Genomic DNA, 12,528 nt, shown 5'->3' on the forward strand with positions numbered 1-12,528 from the left:
AGTTTCCCAAGATTGAAGTAGCCTTTGTTTGGGGAGCTATTCAAGACTAAGCCCTGGACATTCTCAAAATCAAGTTGACCTCAGCCTATTCTCAAAATCAAGTTGACCTCTCCTCCCATTCTCAAATTTCCTAACTACAGCAATGTCCTTGAGGTAGAGGTTGATGCAAGTATCTATGCCATTGGGGTAATTATTTCTCATGAAATTCATCAAGTGACTTACTTTAGATCAACCTTACTAGATGTCACACTGAATTATCCCACCTATGATAAAGAGCTATATGGTTTGCTATAGGCAAAAGCATTGGAGCCAATATCTACTTGGTACAATGGCTATTGTCCACATTGACAATTGGCCCCTAGAATATCAACATATATATAAGTCAATTTGCAACTTGAGGCATGTCAAGTGGGCCACCTACTAGCAACAATGTCACCTCATCATCATCAACTTATAAGGTCACTCTTGAAGCATTTAGGTTACATAAAAACCGATATTAAAAGGAATCTTTCAAAAAAAATCTGAAAACCTTGTTAAAAACCAAACCATTTTTATTGATTGAACCCTCTTGCATAGCTAGCTTCCAAAAATCACCTCATCATCATCAACTTATAAGGTCACTCTTGAAGCATTTAGGTTACATAAAAACCGATATTAAAAGGAACCTTTCAAAAAAAATCTGAAAACCTTGTTAAAAACCAAACCATTTTTATTGATTGAACCCTCTTGCATAGCTAGCTTCCAAAAACAATTGAACTTAAATATAAGAAGTCTTTTGTATATAACAACGTAGAAATCACATTTAAAAACTAACTCTTTGTAAAGTATTAAAGTTAGTAAATGGGGTCAAAATCCTCCCTTAATTCTTTCTATAACAAACAAGGTAGAACATCAATTTATTAAAAACCATGAATTTTTTTACAACGTTGATATAAAACATTTGCTTTCATGGTTTTTTCTCCTTGTCCAAGGAGTCAAAAACCTAATACCCTCACTCCTAGCTCTATCTTATAGTAGATGGGTGATGCAAATAACCTAAAACTTTGGCATGTTCTTTTGAGAGGGAGCTTGATTTGTACTCCATTGGCATTCATTCATCCCATCAAAGCACATAAGACATTGCATGACCTAGACTCTATCATCTCCTTTGACTCCATCCAATTCTCACATCTTAGACTTTGTCAACTCCTTTGGTCTTGCAGGAGGTATTGGACTATGGCCCCCAACTACATAGCTTGCAAGGCCACAAAGAAGTTCTTACTCATGGAGCTACTTGGCTAGAAGAATTTTTATAGGTACACCCATGAATTCAATGAGGAGTATGAGTGAGGCATGTTTGAATTAGCTCCCATGAGATTGAGACCAAGATGAAGAAACATCATGGTGCAAGACTGGGATTCTATTTTCACTTGTCTTGGGCTAGAAGAAATTGAAGTCCTATCATGTTCAAGACGAGTTCATCAAGCCGACACCCAATAATGAAATTGTATAAGAGCATGTAGATGGCATTTGGCATTGTGAATCTCAACAACTTAAGATGAGATTGGAACATCTCAAGCCTATAGTTGGTGAGGAATTTCAAGTACTTGAGGATACTTCTCAAATTTGTTGGAGCTAAGGGATCTAATGTTGATGTATAACACAATATATGCCATTATGTGGTATTTTGTGCTATATTCCAAAAATTGTGTTTATTGTAGAGCTTAGATTATGATATATACATTAATACTTGCTATTTGGATTAGATTAGATAGCTTAGACACTACAAGTAATGCTTGGTGTATACCTTCGATTGATGCTAGGTGTATAAGGTGTTGTTTAGCATAGATTATGCTATATATCACATATATGTGCTATATTGCCACTACTAAACAAAACATGCAGAAAATATTATGTGACTTGGAGCATTAATAATGTGCTCTATAGCAATTGAGTTGGCATTTGGATTTGTGCTATATATAGCACATTGTCCATGCTACATAGCAAATAATTCTTGCTACACATGTTTAACTTTGCTATAATAACACCAATAATGTGCTATGTATTGTAGGTTATGTGCCATATAGATAAGTAATGTGTTGTATTAGCGAATTTATGACATATAGCATTGCCTATGTGCCATGTAGCACAAATCATTCTATATCGCACATTATCTTTGTTGCAACACCTTTTCTACAGTATATCAAAGCTAGATACATAACTTGTGATTCATATTACATAATTTTTAGTTTATAGCTCATTATTTGTGCATAAGAAATGTTCTATAGGGAAACTTGTAACACATAGCATAGATTATGTGCTATGTAGCAGAAGTCATGTGCTATATAGAGCAAATTGTGCTACATAGCATAGATTGTGTGCTATTTAGCACAAAATATGCTATGTAGCACATTACTTTTGCTACATATAACCTGATCTATCATATAGCATAAGTAAACACAAAACTTGTAAATAGCATACTTTTTTTTTGCATAGCACATTATGTATACTATTTTGTGTTATTTATGCTACGTAGCCTGGACCCAAGTTTTCTTTTTGTGAGCCCTCACTAAGCCACATGTCATGATTGTAGATGCTAATCTTCATAAAGACATAATGGTTTAAATCCTATGGATTAAATTTGGATGGTTTTATGCTAATTAAGCTACATGTTCGAAATTCATCATCCGAGCTTTTGACCTTTGATGTATTTTGTTCTCTCTTCTACAGTCTACCACCTGATGAGTAAATAGCTACAAGTTCATGAGTAAGTATTGTCACTTGTCCTTTCATTTCTATGTTTCTGGCCTAAAAATATCAATGTCATTTGTGTAAGATATAATGAGATTGTATGACCTTAAGTGGGAAAGAAGTGTTGATCATAAGCTTTGATGGAGGTTCTCATGTCCATTGGGGTTCAAGGGTTCAGGAAAGTTCTATAAGGCTTAAAACAAAGATAGGCTTAAGAATACTAACTAGAGGTTTAAGGTTGAGAAAGAGTTGCAAGGCTCAGGAGTGGAGAGCTATTCTCCTTCATAGATTCATGGAGTTAAGGGATGAGGAGAATTGAACAATGGTGAGGAGGAAGGGAGGGGAGGAGGAGTCTCAATGGTGGGACCTCAATTGTCTCTACACTTTTTATACAGGACCTCAAGGGATGCTATAGTTTTTGTAGGGAACCTTCAAGGGTCTAGATGCTTTTCATAGAGGACCTCATAAAGTGTAGGGTTTTAGGACTTTTTTTCCTACTTTTAGTCATTTTCCCTCTAGATTGTACAAGATCCTAAAACTATGTTTACAACTAGAGTTATTTTGCTACCCACACACACAATGGTCTCATATTTTCTACTCTTGGTTGTGCTTTGATCCTTGTTTCCATAGGGTTAATAGTAAGTAGATACATATTCAAATTGATTTCTTTGTTTTGTTGGATACGGTTTACTACAATATGCAAGACCAAGTCCAAACCACGGCCATTTAGATCCATTATTTGTTCTAATGTAACATCTTAGTTCTAATCTTGGAGCATGTGCTCGAGCATATGAGAGCAGTGGTCTCAAATTGCTGGTATGTAGGAGGAGAAGTTTGTTTTGCCCTTGATAAGGTGGTGATGCAAAGGCAGCAATGAGTCAAAGCATCTAGGGCAGGGGTGAGAGGAGTTACAATAGTACAAACCATAAGGGAAGAGATCGAGAAAGAGAGAGAGAGAGAGAGAGAGAGAGAGAGAGAGAGAGAGAGAGAGCGAGTTGTGATCTAAGGAGATGATAGGAATAATAGCTAGATTAGAAATGAGAGCAAAGACAAGCATGATTGATTTATCATTTATTGATCATTTAATTTTGGCCTAAATGAAGAGAAGACAAAATTAGCAAATAGAGCAATGGTTCCCTACTTGAAGATATCTACAAGCAATCCTTTCTTCATCTTGATCAAGCATGTGGTATCTCCATCATGGTGAAGTCCCAACAACAGTTGCTTTGGAGGTCCTCTCCTCCACAACCACCTCAGTAATGCCCATGTCCCTCTCACCATCGCCATTGGAAACAACATGCTAAGAATATTTATTGGATTTCCTTTGACTTCTACCTCTTCTACTATGGCAAACTTTGGTCCTCTTTCTTCACCCTACTTGCCAATGACCCTTTGTCCATAGGTGCTCCTTTATTTCTTCTTGTGTTAACTTTCTTGTTGCTTTTTGGTGCTCCAATGTCTTCTTCCACACACTACACCATGTTTAGCCTGACTTAGATAGTTTTTTGGGTCAAATTATTTGCTTAGGCTGCATAGCCCTTAAAATTACTAGATGTTTGTGCCATTATAATCAACATCCTATAATAATTGCATGTCAATGATCTATTGTTTGTAATGCACTCATGCTTATGCAAAGGATGCCCCTCCACCTCAAATCGCCATGCCTTGCCTTGGACATGGAGCATCTTCCTTCACTTGGCTATTCAGCTTCAAACTAGGAACTACATCCAAGACAATTTCTATATTGTTGCTTGTGGTTTCGAGGTGGTTCCATATGTACTATACTACAACCATGGTCAACTAGGAGCATTTATACTATAAGACATTCGTTGCCATGCTCCACAATATTTTGCTTTTTCTATCCCTTTGAGATGACTTTGACAACTTATATTCATGCTATAAAACAATGTAATTTTTTTGCAAGAAATTTTGTAGATTTGCCAAAATTTTAACAACCCCAAGGATTTTGGCCAAAAGTATGACTCCAAAACGAAAAAAATCACCAAATATTGTAGTAAAATACAATTTATAGCCATTTCTTGACAAGTTGTCACCAAAAGCTTAATTAGGCTACACTATACTAGGCATAAGTATATGGATAATAGTGTAAAACACCATGATACTTTATCTAAAATATATATGGGTTGTCACCAATCGTTTGGCACTTTTCCAAGGAGGGGCTTGAAAAAAATTTCAGTATTATCAAAATTGGTCAAGCTTTGTGTTACCATTTGGACAATTTTGACAATGCTTATGTTAGTAAGTGGCTTAAGCTCCTTAAGGTTTAGCCAGATGATGGGCCTATTTTTAGCCTATTATGTCTTCTAGTTTATAATATTAAGTTACAAGTCATTAGTGTGACTATTGGGAACAAACATTGCGACTACTATGATAGGCATAGAAACATTGAGAAGGAATGCAAAAGAAGTGTAATGTATGCAACCACTTCAGTCCACCCTGAGGTCCAAGTGGAGAAGCAAGCATAGGTAATTTCCAATCTCAACATCATGGTTAGGACATTTTCTCAATTTTCTTTGAAAGTTATTAGTGTCTTGTCAAATTGTTTTCATTGATGTTGTTCCACAAATTGTGAGGACATAATTTTGGGCAAGCCTTACCAATATAACAAGTTTGTAGTTTCCTTGGCCAAGGAGTTTTTCTACCTTTGGAGTTGTTCTACTATCTTTGAATTATTTCTAGTATCCCAATTACTATTGCTACTGAATTGATACTTTTGTAGGCAACATACATCAGGGTTTCAGATGCCTATGAAATGCACACCTATAGTTTGCCTAGATTTTGGATACCTATCTATCCATGGGTTATGGTGGCTGCCTATTGTGTCCTATTGGCTACATATCTATCCATGGGTTATGGCTGCCTATTGGTTGCCTATAATTTGGCTAATGTTGACCACCTACCAAGTCCCTCAATAGGTTTTGCTCTCTTTTTTGGAACGTCATTTTCCCTTACGGAAACTACAACAAAAGCTATACACTTTACAATATCATGTATACAAACATCCTTTTATCCAAAAAGAATTTTTTTAATTCATAAAAATGAGAGGACATTTTCTTGATGCCCTAGCAATACTCACCAATAAATCTACTGATCTCCACTAAATATTTATCAATTCAAAATGGGATTGAGAGGCTTTCTAGGCTTGGCTAGTAGTTCAAATTGAGAAGCTTTCATAACATTACTAAATTGAGGAATCTTTCATTATATTTTTGAACTGAGAAGGTTTCTAGACTTGGCTAATTATCATCAAAATCATATTAGATATTTCATAGAGATTCTCTATCTTAGTTCTAGTTTCCCAAGATTGAAGTAGCCTTTGTTTGGGGAGCTATTCAAGACTAAGCCCTGGACATTCTCAAAATCAAGTTGACCTCAGCCTATTCTCAAAATCAAGTTGACCTCTCCTCCCATTCTCAAATTTCCTAACTACAGCAATGTCCTTGAGGTAGAGGTTGATGCAAGTATCTATGCCATTGGGGTAATTATTTCTCATGAAATTCATCAAGTGACTTACTTTAGATCAACCTTACTAGATGTCACACTGAATTATCCCACCTATGATAAAGAGCTATATGGTTTGCTATAGGCAAAAGCATTGGAGCCAATATCTACTTGGTACAATGGCTATTGTCCACATTGACAATTGGCCCCTAGAATATCAACATATATATAAGTCAATTTGCAACTTGAGGCATGTCAAGTGGGCCACCTACTAGCAACAATGTCACCTCATCATCATCAACTTATAAGGTCACTCTTGAAGCATTTAGGTTACATAAAAACCGATATTAAAAGGAATCTTTCAAAAAAAATCTGAAAACCTTGTTAAAAACCAAACCATTTTTATTGATTGAACCCTCTTGCATAGCTAGCTTCCAAAAATCACCTCATCATCATCAACTTATAAGGTCACTCTTGAAGCATTTAGGTTACATAAAAACCGATATTAAAAGGAACCTTTCAAAAAAAATCTGAAAACCTTGTTAAAAACCAAACCATTTTTATTGATTGAACCCTCTTGCATAGCTAGCTTCCAAAAACAATTGAACTTAAATATAAGAAGTCTTTTGTATATAACAACGTAGAAATCACATTTAAAAACTAACTCTTTGTAAAGTATTAAAGTTAGTAAATGGGGTCAAAATCCTCCCTTAATTCTTTCTATAACAAACAAGGTAGAACATCAATTTATTAAAAACCATGAATTTTTTTACAACGTTGATATAAAACATTTGCTTTCATGGTTTTTTCTCCTTGTCCAAGGAGTCAAAAACCTAATACCCTCACTCCTAGCTCTATCTTATAGTAGATGGGTGATGCAAATAACCTAAAACTTTGGCATGTTCTTTTGAGAGGGAGCTTGATTTGTACTCCATTGGCATTCATTCATCCCATCAAAGCACATAAGACATTGCATGACCTAGACTCTATCATCTCCTTTGACTCCATCCAATTCTCACATCTTAGACTTTGTCAACTCCTTTGGTCTTGCAGGAGGTATTGGACTATGGCCCCCAACTACATAGCTTGCAAGGCCACAAAGAAGTTCTTACTCATGGAGCTACTTGGCTAGAAGAATTTTTATAGGTACACCCATGAATTCAATGAGGAGTATGAGTGAGGCATGTTTGAATTAGCTCCCATGAGATTGAGACCAAGATGAAGAAACATCATGGTGCAAGACTAGGATTCTATTTTCACTTGTCTTGGGCTAGAAGAAATTGAAGTCCTATCATGTTCAAGACGAGTTCATCAAGCCGACACCCAATAATGAAATTGTATAAGAGCATGTAGATGGCATTTGGCATTGTGAATCTCAACAACTTAAGATGAGATTGGAACATCTCAAGCCTATAGTTGGTGAGGAATTTCAAGTACTTGAGGATACTTCTCAAATTTGTTGGAGCTAAGGGATCTAATGTTGATGTATAACACAATATATGCCATTATGTGGTATTTTGTGCTATATTCCAAAAATTGTGTTTATTGTAGAGCTTAGATTATGATATATACATTAATACTTGCTATTTGGATTAGATTAGATAGCTTAGACACTACAAGTAATGCTTGGTGTATACCTTCGATTGATGCTAGGTGTATAAGGTGTTGTTTAGCATAGATTATGCTATATATCACATATATGTGCTATATTGCCACTACTAAACAAAACATGCAGAAAATATTATGTGACTTGGAGCATTAATAATGTGCTCTATAGCAATTGAGTTGGCATTTGGATTTGTGCTATATATAGCACATTGTCCATGCTACATAGCAAATAATTCTTGCTACACATGTTTAACTTTGCTATAATAACACCAATAATGTGCTATGTATTGTAGGTTATGTGCCATATAGATAAGTAATGTGTTGTATTAGCGAATTTATGACATATAGCATTGCCTATGTGCCATGTAGCACAAATCATTCTATATCGCACATTATCTTTGTTGCAACACCTTTTCTACAGTATATCAAAGCTAGATACATAACTTGTGATTCATATTACATAATTTTTAGTTTATAGCTCATTATTTGTGCATAAGAAATGTTCTATAGGGAAACTTGTAACACATAGCATAGATTATGTGCTATGTAGCAGAAGTCATGTGCTATATAGAGCAAATTGTGCTACATAGCATAGATTGTGTGCTATTTAGCACAAAATATGCTATGTAGCACATTACTTTTGCTACATATAACCTTATCTATCATATAGCATAAGTAAACACAAAACTTGTAAATAGCATACTTTTTTTTTGCATAGCACATTATGTATACTATTTTGTGTTATTTATGCTACGTAGCCTGGACCCAAGTTTTCTTTTTGTGAGCCCTCACTAAGCCACATGTCATGATTGTAGATGCTAATCTTCATAAAGACATAATGGTTTAAATCCTATGGATTAAATTTGGATGGTTTTATGCTAATTAAGCTACATGTTCGAAATTCATCATCCGAGCTTTTGACCTTTGATGTATTTTGTTCTCTCTTCTATAGTCTACCACCTGATGAGTAAATAGCTACAAGTTCATGAGTAAGTATTGTCACTTGTCCTTTCATTTCTATGTTTCTGGCCTAAAAATATCAATGTCATTTGTGTAAGATATAATGAGATTGTATGACCTTAAGTGGGAAAGAAGTGTTGATCATAAGCTTTGATGGAGGTTCTCATGTCCATTGGGGTTCAAGGGTTCAGGAAAGTTCTATAAGGCTTAAAACAAAGATAGGCTTAAGAATACTAACTAGAGGTTTAAGGTTGAGAAAGAGTTGCAAGGCTCAGGAGTGGAGAGCTATTCTCCTTCATAGATTCATGGAGTTAAGGGATGAGGAGAATTGAACAATGGTGAGGAGGAAGGGAGGGGAGGAGGAGTCTCAATGGTGGGACCTCAATTGTCTCTACACTTTTTATACAGGACCTCAAGGGATGCTATAGTTTTTGTAGGGAACCTTCAAGGGTCTAGATGCTTTTCATAGAGGACCTCATAAAGTGTAGGGTTTTAGGATTTTTTTTTCTACTTTTAGTCATTTTCCCTCTAGATTGTACAAGATCCTAAAACTATGTTTACAACTAGAGTTATTTTGCTACCCACACACACAATGGTCTCATATTTTCTACTCTTGGTTGTGCTTTGATCCTTGTTTCCATAGGGTTAATAGTAAGTAGATACATATTCAAATTGATTTCTTTGTTTTGTTGGATACGGTTTACTACAATATGCAAGACCAAGTCCAAACCACGGCCATTTAGATCCATTATTTGTTCTAATGTAACATCTTAGTTCTAATCTTGGAGCATGTGCTCGAGCATATGAGAGCAGTGGTCTCAAATTGCTGGTATGTAGGAGGAGAAGTTTGTTTTGCCCTTGATAAGGTGGTGATGCAAAGGCAGCAATGAGTCAAAGCATCTAGGGCAGGGGTGAGAGGAGTTACAATAGTACAAACCATAAGGGAAGAGATCGAGAAAGAGAGAGAGAGAGAGAGAGAGAGAGAGAGAGAGAGAGAGAGAGAGCGAGTTGTGATCTAAGGAGATGATAGGAATAATAGCTAGATTAGAAATGAGAGCAAAGACAAGCATGATTGATTTATCATTTATTGATCATTTAATTTTGGCCTAAATGAAGAGAAGACAAAATTAGCAAATAGAGCAATGGTTCCCTACTTGAAGATATCTACAAGCAATCCTTTCTTCATCTTGATCAAGCATGTGGTATCTCCATCATGGTGAAGTCCCAACAACAGTTGCTTTGGAGGTCCTCTCCTCCACAACCACCTCAGTAATGCCCATGTCCCTCTCACCATCGCCATTGGAAACAACATGCTAAGAATATTTATTGGATTTCCTTTGACTTCTACCTCTTCTACTATGGCAAACTTTGGTCCTCTTTCTTCACCCTACTTGCCAATGACCCTTTGTCCATAGGTGCTCCTTTATTTCTTCTTGTGTTAACTTTCTTGTTGCTTTTTGGTGCTCCAATGTCTTCTTCCACACACTACACCATGTTTAGCCTGACTTAGATAGTTTTTTGGGTCAAATTATTTGCTTAGGCTGCATAGCCCTTAAAATTACTAGATGTTTGTGCCATTATAATCAACATCCTATAATAATTGCATGTCAATGATCTATTGTTTGTAATGCACTCATGCTTATGCAAAGGATGCCCCTCCACCTCAAATCGCCATGCCTTGCCTTGGACATGGAGCATCTTCCTTCACTTGGCTATTCAGCTTCAAACTAGGAACTACATCCAAGACAATTTCTATATTGTTGCTTGTGGTTTCGAGGTGGTTCCATATGTACTATACTACAACCATGGTCAACTAGGAGCATTTATACTATAAGACATTCGTTGCCATGCTCCACAATATTTTGCTTTTTCTATCCCTTTGAGATGACTTTGACAACTTATATTCATGCTATAAAACAATGTAATTTTTTTGCAAGAAATTTTGTAGATTTGCCAAAATTTTAACAACCCCAAGGATTTTGGCCAAAAGTATGACTCCAAAACGAAAAAAATCACCAAATATTGTAGTAAAATACAATTTATAGCCATTTCTTGACAAGTTGTCACCAAAAGCTTAATTAGGCTACACTATACTAGGCATAAGTATATGGATAATAGTGTAAAACACCATGATACTTTATCTAAAATATATATGGGTTGTCACCAATCGTTTGGCACTTTTCCAAGGAGGGGCTTGAAAAAAATTTCAGTATTATCAAAATTGGTCAAGCTTTGTGTTACCATTTGGACAATTTTGACAATGCTTATGTTAGTAAGTGGCTTAAGCTCCTTAAGGTTTAGCCAGATGATGGGCCTATTTTTAGCCTATTATGTCTTCTAGTTTATAATATTAAGTTACAAGTCATTAGTGTGACTATTGGGAACAAACATTGCGACTACTATGATAGGCATAGAAACATTGAGAAGGAATGCAAAAGAAGTGTAATGTATGCAACCACTTCAGTCCACCCTGAGGTCCAAGTGGAGAAGCAAGCATAGGTAATTTCCAATCTCAACATCATGGTTAGGACATTTTCTCAATTTTCTTTGAAAGTTATTAGTGTCTTGTCAAATTGTTTTCATTGATGTTGTTCCACAAATTGTGAGGACATAATTTTGGGCAAGCCTTACCAATATAACAAGTTTGTAGTTTCCTTGGCCAAGGAGTTTTTCTACCTTTGGAGTTGTTCTACTATCTTTGAATTATTTCTAGTATCCCAATTACTATTGCTACTGAATTGATACTTTTGTAGGCAACATACATCAGGGTTTCAGATGCCTATGAAATGCACACCTATAGTTTGCCTAGATTTTGGATACCTATCTATCCATGGGTTATGGTGGCTGCCTATTGTGTCCTATTGGCTACATATCTATCCATGGGTTATGGCTGCCTATTGGTTGCCTATAATTTGGCTAATGTTGACCACCTACCAAGTCCCTCAATAGGTTTTGCTCTCTTTTTTGGAACGTCATTTTCCCTTACGGAAACTACAACAAAAGCTATACACTTTACAATATCATGTATACAAACATCCTTTTATCCAAAAAGAATTTTTTTAATTCATAAAAATGAGAGGACATTTTCTTGATGCCCTAGCAATACTCACCAATAAATCTACTGATCTCCACTAAATATTTATCAATTCAAAATGGGATTGAGAGGCTTTCTAGGCTTGGCTAGTAGTTCAAATTGAGAAGCTTTCATAACATTACTAAATTGAGGAATCTTTCATTATATTTTTGAACTGAGAAGGTTTCTAGACTTGGCTAATTATCATCAAAATCATATTAGATATTTCATAGAGATTCTCTATCTTAGTTCTAGTTTCCCAAGATTGAAGTAGCCTTTGTTTGGGGAGCTATTCAAGACTAAGCCCTGGACATTCTCAAAATCAAGTTGACCTCAGCCTATTCTCAAAATCAAGTTGACCTCTCCTCCCATTCTCAAATTTCCTAACTACAGCAATGTCCTTGAGGTAGAGGTTGATGCAAGTATCTATGCCATTGGGGTAATTATTTCTCATGAAATTCATCAAGTGACTTACTTTAGATCAACCTTACTAGATGTCACACTGAATTATCCCACCTATGATAAAGAGCTATATGGTTTGCTATAGGCAAAAGCATTGGAGCCAATATCTACTTGGTACAATGGCTATTGTCCACATTGACAATTGGCCCCTAGAATATCAACATATATATAAGTCAATTTGCAACTTGAGGCATGTCAAGTGGGCCACCTACTAGCAACAATGTCACCTCATC

This window comes from Dipteris shenzhenensis, chromosome 1, assembly GCF_047967505.1.
Source record: "Dipteris shenzhenensis isolate YYH24624 ecotype China chromosome 1, Dip_SZ_1.0, whole genome shotgun sequence".
Lineage (NCBI taxonomy): Eukaryota > Viridiplantae > Streptophyta > Polypodiopsida > Gleicheniales > Dipteridaceae > Dipteris > Dipteris shenzhenensis.